The 13,216-nt window shown below is 34.8% G+C and overlaps 1 non-coding gene across 1 annotated transcript; it reads right to left on the bottom strand.

The window, feature by feature from the left end:
• Nucleotides 1-2,567: 2,567 nt before the first annotated feature.
• On the bottom strand, nt 2,568-2,640 carry Trnad-auc (transfer RNA aspartic acid (anticodon AUC)). Its single transcript has one exon. It is a non-coding gene; the product is annotated as a tRNA-Asp (tRNA).
• Nucleotides 2,641-13,216: the final 10,576 nt, after the last annotated feature.

Raw genomic sequence — 13,216 nt, 5'->3', positions numbered from 1 at the left:
AATAAATAAAATAAATAAAATAAATAAAATAAATAAAATAAATAAAATAAATAAAATAAATAAAATAAATAAAATAAATAAAATAAATAAAATAAATAAAATAAATAAAATAAATAAAATAAATAAAATAAATAAAATAAATAAAATAAATAAAATAAATAAAATAAATAAAATAAATAAAATAAATAAAATAAATAAAATAAATAAAATAAATAAAATAAATAAAATAAATAAAATAAATAAAATAAATAAAATAAATAAAATAAATAAAATAAATAAAATAAATAAAATAAATAAAATAAATAAAATAAATAAAATAAATAAAATAAATAAAATAAATAAAATAAATAAAATAAATAAAATAAATAAAATAAATAAAATAAATAAAATAAATAAAATAAATAAAATAAATAAAATAAATAAAATAAATAAAATAAATAAAATAAATAAAATAAATAAAATAAATAAAATAAATAAAATAAATAAAATAAATAAAATAAATAAAATAAATAAAATAAATAAAATAAATAAAATAAATAAAATAAATAAAATAAATAAAATAAATAAAATAAATAAAATAAATAAAATAAATAAAATAAATAAAATAAATAAATAAATATTATAGGACATTCTTACACAGATTGACTAAGTCCCACGGTAAGCCCAAGGAGGCTTGTCTTATGGGTACTCAGACAACGATATATATAATATATAAATACATACCTAGAAAACACCCATGACTCAGGAACAAATATCTGTGTTCATCACACAAATAAATGTCCTTACCGGAATTCGAACCCAGGACCATCGGCTTCACAGGCAGGGTCACTACCTACTAGGCCAGACCGGTCGTCGAATAAACATTAGACTTGCATTAGACTCATTAGAAAAGCTGTCATAAAATGCGTTTAACGCTGCATTTATTGTATAAAACAACCCTGCGCTTTATACAAATAATAATAAAATATACAGTCGCAAATGATATATGAAATGAAATGAAATAAAATGAACTTCTTTATTTTCAGGCAACTATTGACCTATAGATATATGCCCTGAAACTGGCATACATATTATAATAAAATATATCACTACATAGTATAAAACAAAGCCGCTTTCCGCTGTCTGTCCGTCCGTCTGTCCCTATGTATGCTTAGATCATTAAAAGGTTAAAACTACGCAACGGATTTTGATGCGGTTTTTTTAATAGATAGAGTGATTCAAGAGGAAGGTTTATATGTATAATTTGTGAAGATTTTGTGTAAATTAGTTGAACTACCCGTGCGAAGCCGGGGCGGGTCGCTAGTGATATATATAAAGTAATGGTTGAGTAGTCTGTTAAGAAACATATCTGTAGGTTAAACGTTTTCACTTGCGTTCCTTGTGTATTTGCCAGAGTTGCTTTTTGTGCTATTTAGTTTCAGTTTAAATTTTTCAATTGCAACGTGGAAATTACAAACAGATTAACTTGATTTAAGTGCTCTTAAGCATTTCATTCATTTAGACTAGCAGCGGCCATGTGATGGTCGTGATTTCATCGTATCATCGTGGCCGTCACGTTCTTAGAAATATGTAGGTGTGAATGACTGAATTTGCCCTTTTGCACATTTCAATTATTTTTCAATTATGTTTCAAAACGTAGCATCCATCCATAAGATTATATTGTGGTCACGTTTGTTCATTTTGAGTCTGCCTCTTTCGCACTCATGAAATTCATAAGTATTAATATTATAAATGCGAAAGTCTGTCTGTCTGTGTGTTCCCTCTTCAGTCTTCACGCTTAAACCGCTGAATCGATTTAGATGAAATTTGGCATAGATATAGGTTGAGTCCCTGAGGAGAATATAGGATAGTTTTTATCCCGAAAATCATCCCTTAAGGCCGTTCCATCGATTTGTCGCTGTCACTGTCACATTTCGCAAGAAAGAACGGGAAAGATCATATGCGCCAAGTGTCAGTTTTGATCGAATTTTGTCGATTTTTATTTATTTTAAAAACGTTACCTTACAACTACGAAATTCGAAAGCTATGAAATTACTATTTAATTTATATAAACCGAGTAAAGTAGGATTAAAAGTCCGAGTTAGAGGTTATTTTGGGAATTAATTGTATCGAGCGAAGTGTCATAATTCATGTATCGGAAGCTATGTTGTTAAAGATAATATAGTCAAGAACTACATATATTTTTTCCACGTCTACGAATATCAACGCCTCTTAGAAAAACATGATCATATAAGGAGATTTTTCGCCTTCTGGCTCAGGGAACCGCCTTAAGAAAGTAAAAAGCGGGGTGGAATTGAGATAATTAATGAAGTGCCTGCTAATTTGTGTGCATAATATGCTCAGATTGAATGAACCTTAGGAGGACTGAAAAATATGAAAAGATGTTTTCAGGATATACGGTTGGTGAATATATCTTGGAATATACTGTGCCAACGGCAAATAATTTACGAAAATACTTATTATTTCTGATATTTAGATAGTATTATCTTCAATTAATTTTTAACAAGCAGAAACATCTGCGAACCCTGCTATTAAGCTTAGAATAAATTTAAAAGTGGAAAAATTACTGCCTTGGGTGAGACTTGAACTCACGGCCTCTGGATTGATACTCCAGCGCTCTGCCAACTGAGCCACCAAGACCTCATCCATAGCCAGCGAATCTTCCCACTATATGGGTCTAGGGGACCCTAGCGACATCTTCCGTAAGAGCGTTAATTCACCAGTTACGATGTGCTTAAATTAACTCGACCCAATCCCCACCCAAGGCACCACAGGTAGGTAGCAGGCAGGTAGGCAGGTAGGTAGGTAGGTAGTTTTTCCACTTTTAAATTTAGTATTAAAGCCTGACCAGAAATATATGATCATTGTCAAGAGGGCGCTGTTATTCTCATGTATAGGGTGACAGTTCAGTATAGTATGAAAAAATTAGTTCCAGTGAGATTCCGCAACATGGCGCGTGATCATATATTCCTGGTCAGACTTTATCTTGTTATCGAGATTCTATAATAATTTCTTAATCAGAAATGTCATTGTTGACAGGTCACAGATCATAACATATCCATAACCGTTTCTTAACAAGAAATTACTCAACGAAAGCCCTCTGGATATCAATACATATTGTAACGACACAAGTATATTCTCGTGTAAAGGATGACTCACGTTAGACCGGGCCGTGTCCGGGCCGGAGCTTCCGGCGCTTCGTTTTCTATGGAAAGCATCACGTGATCACCTGTCATATCATAGAAAAGTAAGCGCCGGAAGCTCCGGCCCGGACACGCCCCGGTCTAACGTGAGTCATCCTTTATGCTAGCACCACACTTCGTTATCTGTTATTCGTTATGCGGCTTCGCTGTATTTGCCTAAATATATGTTTATGTGAAGCGAACAACCAGTAGACGAATAAGTCCTCCACACTTCGTCGTATTCGGACGAATAACGCGCATAACAAATAACACATAACGAAGTGTGGTGCCAGCATAATAAAATCGCAGTTTCACCTATTCCTATCCCTCATATTACCTGCCAAGCATCACTCACACGCTGGCTAATAACCGGGCGTGTCTATCACCGAAAGTCGATAACTTTCGTGCAGGATTACACTACATCCCAGACCCCATATATTGTTTCACCCTTTTGATATACACATATCAAGGAGAGATTTCTTTTTGATATGTTAACTATGTGACAAATATTCAACCCTTTGCGCCTTATAGTGTTGGAATAAGGTGTAATCTGATGCAATTGTATCCGAACAAAATTTATCAGTATAGAACGTTTCCGAACGCATTTAAACAAATTATATGTAATGTCACAAGGGCCTGACACTCTTTGATAGAGAACTATGGATGGTATAGAATGGATCGCAATCTCTTATTGCAGAATTGTTGTAAAAGTGACCGCGTTAAGCTTTAAATAATAGTTCCTAATCTCTCCGGTGGCGCTAGTTAGGCTCTGGGACATGAGTATAACATGAACCATATAAGGCAACAAATAACCCGACCAAATTACGTAGGTTGTTTTTGGTAGTATTTCGGTTTATGGTGGCGCCGCCTAATTACTGTTTTTTGATGGACACTTTTCATACATATAGGTAGAGATTTGGCTCCTTTATACAGTCTCCATGTAGAGAACGATAGTCTTATTGCCATCTTATTGCGATTCCTATAAGAGGAAAGAGAAAATAGTGCCATGCTTTGTCTTTATCGCCGACCGGGCATTTTTTCATGGTCGGGTTATGGCATCATAGCAAAGAGGCGATGGCGAAATACCGAAATGTATAAGAGTGAAAGAGAAAAGGGATTATGCTGCCATACATTAACCTGTAAATACATGAATATGTCTTTCTCTTATCCCTGGTCGCTCGGTTTCATGTCTATAACTACTATACTATGTCTATGTCTTATTGCGATTCCTATAAGAGGTAAGAGAAAATAGTGCCATGCTTTGTCTTTATCACCGACCGGGCATTTTTTCATGGTCGGGTTATGGCATAATAGCAAGGAGGCGATGGCGAAATACCGAAATATATAAGAGTGAAAGAGAAAAAATCCCGCAGATTATGCTGCCATACATGAAACTGTCAATCATACAATATGTCTCTCTTACCCCTGGTCGCTTGGTTTCATGTCTATAACAACTTGTATATACTATGTCTATGGACCACACTCTTTTTGCTATACAGACGATAAACGATAAGTAAACTGTAAGACTTTCTAATAATTAATCAAATAGTAAGTGTTTCCTCCAAATCTTTGAATAATTAAATCACCAAATACGACATAAGGTACCGGGGTCACGCTCGGCTGTCAAGCCGCTTATAATTTGTAGGTCAGGGGACTTTGGGGTACCTAATCATTTTGGGTTGCAGACTATTCTTTTATTAAATCATTTTACGGTTTAGACTCACTTGTTTTAGTCACTCGCGCGACATGTGACTCGAGTGACTAAAACAAGTGAGTCTAAACCGTAAAATGATTTAATGTTAGTATGTCTCACAACAGTTTAAATTCGATTATTCTTTTATTTTTCAAGGGGGGTTAATTCTTCAAATCACTTTAGGATATGATATAGACTGATTAGGATATAGACGTATCTATGAAGATACGACTATACACAGTAGCTAGTAGAAAAAAAAACTAGGCTAGTATTATGTGAAAAACAAAATAAATGTCGCAAGTAATTAGAAGATAAAACATTTTATTAATATGCTTAACTCCTTTGCGTCTTTTCTGTAGACATCGCAAAGTTAAGAAACAATTTTTTTGATATAGACTGATTAGGATATAGACGTATCTATGAAGATACGACTAATACACAGTAGTAGTAGTAGTTAGTAGTAGTGTATGTGAAAAACAAAATAAATCTCGCAAGTAATTAGAGGAAGATGACACATTTTATTAATATTCTTAATTTTTTTTTTATGTTGCCACGCCCTAATGTATGTACTTTCTAATAAAATAACCAACACCTTGTAATACCATGGTTTCAATAAACGATTATGATTTTGATCATTATTAATTTCGTAGCGTCTTTTCTGTAGACATCGCAAAGTTAAAAAACATTTTTTTTCTAAAATATCTATAAAAATATATTTTCTTATAGGCGGCTCGGATACACTCGAGTCCAAGTCGTAAAATTTTATTGTATTGTCCCCAGAAGTAACCTTTTTTTCTAAAATATGTTTCACCCAGTCATATCAGCTAAAAATAAATAATAATTATAATTGTAATAAAATAAAATAAGCTAGATATATTTTTTTAAGCCCAATGTTTTTATTATTTTATTTTGTTTTTATAACAGATTGAAAACATAACACAGACAGATTAAATCTATCCATTGCATACTTTTAGCATGAAAAGTCTCGTATTTTTTAACTAAACAACGTCACAGTTTTATATGCCTGTTGTTTCCATTCGGCGTACTGGAAAACTAATGAAAACTTTGCACTTCAGGATTTTATTCATAATCCTAACGATTTTGATGAAAAAATTGAAATAAAAGACAAAAAAAAAAAACTATATTTTATTACATAGGAAACGCGGAATATATTTTTTTTTTAATAATAAGCATAATGTCACAATAGTTATTTATCTAAATACATTGTATTAATAAAGCTAAACAGCGGCGAATAACCTGCTTAAAAAAAGATAATTTGTTATGATATCTACTTTAAAATAATTATCAAAATTCTTATTTCAAGAACACTTTCGCAAAGAAGTAGGTAGGTATTCAAATATATCGCCTGAATCAAAATTCTTTAAAATAAATAAGTAAATTAAGGAAAGTACGCTAAGTTTCACTAATAATAAGCATACGAATTCAAATCAAATCATGTTACGTTATAATTACCCATGTAACTTTACTTTTGAGTGGCTTTAACGTCTGTTTAATCTCTTGTCTTTTATACTTATATAACAATTCAGGTCTTGGAGACCCTTTACACCTAAGGATAATTTGATGATCGTTTTTTTATTATATATATTTTATCTCTGACACCTAGAGACTATTACATCTCTAAACAATTTTAGTACTTGTCTGTTGTTTGTATATTTTTTATTAGTTTTTTTTTGTGTAATTTTATTGATTCCATATTTGTAATTGTTTTTTGTGATTTTTGGTTAATTTTATTGCTTGTAAAAATTTACATTTCAAAATGCCCCTGTGGCCTATTTGCTGAATAGCTGTTGATGTTGATGATGTTGAAATCAGAAATAAAATGCCTACCTATTGAACTGCATTTTAGAAAATAGTGCAAAATAGTCAAACAAAAACTACTGTTTTCTTTTCAGTGAGGAGACTAATAGCTTTCCCGTAAAAGGTTGGTCGACAAATCCAATATTTGGTCTGACATTTCAAGTAAATGGGTGGAACCTAGTTTCTTCTCGACCAAGGTGCGCTCGATGTAACCTTAGTTTTTTTAAAGTAAACAATTTTAGTTACAACTACTCCACGCAAATAACTTGGTTAGTTACCCTTAGGCCAGGATTACACTCGTAAGTTTTACTTACGTAAGTAGGGACAAAGCTATTTGCTAGAACGAGATAACGATATTCATATCTCATTCTGTAGTATAGCTATGGCATAGGGATCGCACTAAAAGTTGTTACTCTTCCTTCAAAAGAAATAAAAAAGGGTCACTTTGCATCGGAATTTTTATACATATACATACTCATGTTTTTTGTTCTCTAGTGCTCCATCACATATAACAGCGGAAAAGAGCCATCGAAAAACTCATTCAATTATTTACCTTATTCTCGCGCAACAAGTTCCAAATTCAAACAGCCAATCCAATGGTGGCGCGGGATAAGTACTAGGTACCTACCTGTATGTATCTTTGTTGTAAAATACACCAAACTCTGGAAACGAAAGCGCGGGTTCCATTGAAAAATGCCTGCAATAAAAAACCCAGGTGTAAATGTCAATCAGCGAGTAAGCCGCGTCAAAAATGCTTTGTGGCGAAAAAAGGTTATTTTTTAAAACCTTTTTCACCTAAAATTAAAAGCCAATCCGTCAAAAATGAATTTTGAACATGCTTTGTTGGTGGTGACACGTATAATGTACAGAGTCGGACTTTTTTTTTCTAGCTAATTTATTATACAAATCTGTTAAAAACAGAATTAAATAACTAACCTATAAAACTTATAAACTAAATCTAAAAATAAATAAAAAGAATCTTAAAATTAAAAAAAAAAAAAACTAAAAACTATTCCTCTGCTGCGGCATGGTGCCGTAGATGCTGGCAGCATTTACTCGCTGTATCGCAATGCTTAATATTTTGTCCGAGGAAACTTCCAGCTCTACTATCGCCGGTGGCGTCTGCTATTCTTTTAGACAATTTCTTAAAAAGTCCACGTGACTTTAATCGATGAAACATATAGGGTTCATGTCGCCGCTATAACAACAAATGCTAAAAACAGAATAAAATAAATAGAACCAAAGAGGATATAATAAAATAGAGCGGTACTGTTATAGTAAATTTTGTAACCACTATAAATTCACTGCCATCTATCGACATACTTTAAAACTAAAATGAAGATTTATAAAAATACGTTAAAATGTATTAAAATAAAGATAAATGTTTTTTTTATTTGCATTAATTATTTTTATATGATTTTGACCCATGTTCTTTCACTGATATGCGTTAAAATTATAAATAACAAACGAAACCGTCAACGCCATCCATACGACTGTAGGCCAAAACTAGTAGCGCCCTCTGAACGAGAATCAAATTTTCTTGATTTTCGAGGCACGTTTTTTCCTTAGACTGTATCCATCTATTACGGAGTTATATCTATCTTTGATTGAACAAACGTGATTATTTTTGCCGTTTATTGCGTAATGGTACGGGGTCCGACGCACACTTGTTTTTGATAGGATAAAGTAAATAAATGCCCTTACAGAAAACCATAAAAGATTTAAAAATCTCCCGCTAGTTCCTTATGAATCAGCCTGAAATGATGTACTTGACATTACGAGTAACAACGCCCTTAACGTGTACCTAGGCTTAAAATTAAAATCTAGACTGCTGAAAATAATTTTAATTTGCAGGCCAATTCGAACGCGCACCTGACATCAAACCGATATTTGAATATTAAATAATTTCACGGTTTGGACTCACTTGTTTTAGTCACTCGCGCGACATGTTTCGGAGAGCCTAGGTCTCCTTTCTCAAGCACTAATAGTGCGAGCAGCGTTCACGACGACGCACCGTACGCACGCAATACACGGTCGTCGTGAACGCTGCTCGCACTATTAGTGCTTGAGAAAGGAGACCTAGATTCTCCGAAACATGTCGCGCGAGTGACTTAAACAAGTGAGTCTAAACCGTGAAATTATTTAATGTTAGTATGTCTCACAACAGTTTAAATTCGATATTTGAATCATAGGTATTGGAATCATTTGAGTTATTTGTCATTCGTGCGGGCGTCTCAGTCACACTAATACCTACATGTATGGACAAGTCAGTGAAATCAACGCGCGAATGATGTAACTGATATGATTCCAATATGATTCAAATATCGGTTTGATCAGGTGCACGCTCGAATTGTCCTGTTGGTTTGTACTCATGAAGTAAGTACTACGGCGAACATTGACATTCGAAAATCATATATTTGCATTTCAGTCGTTCGAATTCAAAATTCAAAATATAATTAAAAAACCGGACAAGCGCGAGTACTCGCGCACGAAGGGTTCCGTACCATTACGCAATAAAACGGCAAAAAAATCACGTTTGCTGTATGGGAGCCCAACTTAAATATTTATTTTATTCTGTTTTTAGTATTTGTTGTTATAGCCGAGCGGCAACAGAAATGCATCATCTGTGAAAATTTCAACTGTATCACGGTTCATAAGATACAGCCTGGTGATACAGACACACAAACAGACAGAAAGACAGACAGACAGACGGACAGACGAACAGTGGAGTCTTAGTGATAGGGTCCCGTTTTTACCCTTTGGGTACGGATCCCTAAAAAGAGTAAAATGACTGCAGTTTAAAAAGAAAATGCGCGTTACACATTTTTTCGAGATTTTTTTTTGAGAAGTAAAAGAACAATACAGAAACTTTTCACGCCACTGCTCGGAAATGTGGCAATAGATGATCTAAATCATGACTACAAAGTAGGGCTTACTTGTACTTGCGTACACCGACCAACAGTGTAACAATGTTTAAGGGGCCCACCCATTACCAGTCCGCCGGACGATATTGGCCTGTCAGTTGGTCGGAACTGTAAAAAACTGACGGGCCGATATCGTCCGGCGGACGGCGGATGGGTGGGCCCCTTTAGTTGTTTTAGGTTGTACTGCGCTTTTACCATCCACTCACTGATTGGTTGACACTCAACCAACCTCAGCGCACCAAGTTCATTAGGTCATATATGACCAAGGGCCTGACACTCTTTGATAGAGAAAGATTGCGATTCCTATAAGAGGAAAGAGAAAATAATGCCATGCTTTGTCTTTATCACGGGCATTATTTCATGGTCGGGTTATGGCATCATAGCAAGGAGGCGATAGCGAAATACCGAAATTTATAAGAGTGAAAGAGAAAAAGGACTATGCTGCCATACATGAAACTGTCAATACATGAATATGTCTTTCTCTTACCCCTGGTCGCTCGGTTTCATGTCTATAACTACTTGTTGCTCACTTCCTAGTCTCTTCAACAATGTAACTTAAAAAGAATTAGATCTATACAATAATGAAACCTCCCTTAAACTATCGTGAGACATATTTCAAAATGTTTATCAGTACGGTTTTTACTCACTATTATTTTTAGTCGCTTTTGGCGACATGTTTCGGATTCTTTGGGAATCCATCTTCATACATACATAGTGAGTAGTGGGGACATAGTGAGTGCAGTGTGCTTGACTTCGTTCGATACAGCCGCCCTACCAGACCTTCACTTGACGACTCCATCTGCGGACTGCCCCGCGCCCACCGCCACCGCCGCATCAGCGCGTGCGCAACGAGCGACGAGGCGGGCGGCGCGGGCAGTGTACGACGTACAACCGCCGCGGACACTCGTGCCTGAGGATGGATTCCCAAAGAATCCGAAACATGTCCCCAAAAGCGACTAAAAATAATAGTGAGTAAAAACCGTACTGATAAATATTTTGATAATGAAACCTCATTGTTATATGTGACGTTTTCAACTAAAAGGTACCACATTGCCGGTTGTCGATAAGGTTGATTTCAAATTGAGGTTTTATGGAAATAGCGTGTTATTAACAACCGACATTAAGTACCCTTTTGGTCGAAAACGGCACATATAACTAATATTTAACCAAAAAAAAGTGTGTGCATGTAATCTTTACGCGCGATTGAAGTACTTGTTTAAAACTTCTTTAACGATGACGTTTTATTGCTATGTTGGTACTTTGACGTGTCCTATTGTGCGTGTGACACTACTTAGCGTTACTTCCGTCAGAAAAAAAATCTGAGACCCTCTCTAGTCGCGTTTAAAAAGTTTTACCTACTTCAAAAAATTAATAAGAATAAAACACACGCAAACGTGAATATTACTCCGTCGAATTCAAAATATCATTGTAGGTATTCTTCTCGATGTTCGCGGTTTAACTGATATAATGACACGGGTAAGTCATCAGCCGTTCTCTTAGGTAACTTTAAATGAATTCAATATTGTTCCCTTTGTCTTCCAAACAGAACTTTTTCGTCCCTCAACGGAATTTCAACAAGTTTAAAAGTGAGGGGAGTTCGTTATCCAGCTAAATTAAATTCTTGGTAAGATAAATATGATAAAATATCATAAAAATATTCATATTTACCCAGTAGACCGATTCCGTTTCAAGAATTTGATATGTTCTTATGTTATTTTGATACGACATCGACTCGTGCCGTCAGCACTTAGGTGTGCGCGTGAGATGCCTTATGAACGTAGCCTGGTTTTTCGGGAGCAAAAATAATCACTAGCACTAGTGCTACTAGTGCTAGTGATTACTTAAATATCGACTCAAGTGTTATCGATATCGATAGCAAGCAATTTCTAAATTATAATAATAATAAATGTGACTCATTCTTGAAGTAGATAAACAATATTAAGAGTGTAGGTTCCTCTATTTCATTTTTATTGCAACTGAAGGTTCCTATATTTTATTTTTATTGCAACTGTAAATATCTGACATCCGATATTTACTAGTCATTCTGAGAATATTTCTAAAAGCGATTAAAGTACCCATATTAAAATTACATACTAGTCATAATTTTATCGACATCGACTAGCTTCACTTGTCCTAAACCGAAATAAATGTCATATACGAAGAAACAGTGACCAAGGCCTCCAGTGCCCAGGGCTGCAATCGAATCAGGGTCCTCTGGTATCGCGGCAGGGGCCTAAGCTCCTCTGCCACCCGGGCCACGGCGGCACTTTCCGAGTATTATGCAATTTCCTGGGGCTCATGTCGCCCCTTGGCCATCCCTAAGGTTCATTATGGTTCGACCTCCTAACCGAATTAAGTAAGTAAGTAAGTAAATATTCTTTACAGTACATATGGTGCTACTTTCTCGCACTAGTGCGTAAAAGAGCACTTTTTGTGCATACGTCGAAAGTTTAAAGGGCCATATGTACTGTAAAACGTTGTACGACACACGTGCGAATAGGTAATTCGCAACTCGTGTCGATTTAAAACACTCCCTGCGGTCGTGTTTTAATTTATCGCCACTCGTTTCGAATTTCCTATTTTCCGCACTTGTATCGTAAATAACTATTATTGCACCAAAATTATACATTTTACATACATGTAAAACTACAAAGAAATATTTAAAGAAAAAATAGAACCAGGTAACAACAGGCGGTCTTATCGCTAAAAAGCGATCTCTTCCAGACAACCTTTGGGTAGCAGGAAATGTAGAACTCATACAAAAGTCAACAGGTAGTGCAAAGAGCTAAATATGGAGACTATTAAACACAAACACACATACTACAATTACTACTTATACATATTATAAGTATTAAAACAAAACCTTACACACAAATAAATATACAATACAATATATATATATATAATATATATTTATACAAGCATATATACAATATATAAAATGGCAACTTAAGGCAGAGATAGAAAGTATAGTTTTAGCTGATTTTTGAATATGGGGAGAATTAACTCAGGTGATTGCGGGGTAGCGAGAGAGATCACGTGTCCTAGCACTCCCAGGGTATGCTAGCGTTAGCGGCAACAGACAGGGCGTTAAGCGTCGCTACCTTCTGGTCCCGCTTAATATGAAATACGAAACCATCGACACGAGAAGAAGAAGAAGCGGCTCATTCTGACTGACTCACTCAAGGTCGTATCAAAATAAGATGAAAACCTTATCGAATTGTGATGATATATTCGGCCTCCAGTTTGGAAGGCGCATTTTTCCTGCTTAATTTTTAGGGCAAGATAAGTTTTATAAAGTGTCAAATTTTTAAGTTAAATTAGTGAACCCTTTGGAGAGAATAGCGAGTTAATTTTCTACTAAACGGCTTGATAATATATTTTTTGAGTGAAGTGTAACCAAATAATGTACAGAGATGGACAAACTGGAGTCACTGGGTGACCAGCCGTTTTTGGTTACGGAAAACAGTTCATGAAAAATGTTTGTCGTTGTACGATTGTTAACTTGGCTAGACCCCCAGAGCCCAAATAAGAAGATCATTGCTCAGTAGTGCGATAATAAAACACTTATTATCCCAGGAATCCTCTATAGTGTGAAA

Source organism: Cydia strobilella, chromosome 2, assembly GCF_947568885.1.
Source record: "Cydia strobilella chromosome 2, ilCydStro3.1, whole genome shotgun sequence".
Classification (NCBI taxonomy): domain Eukaryota; kingdom Metazoa; phylum Arthropoda; class Insecta; order Lepidoptera; family Tortricidae; genus Cydia; species Cydia strobilella.
The sequence above is the reverse complement of the archived record's forward strand: the minus strand, read 5'-3'. Positions and strand labels throughout refer to the sequence as shown.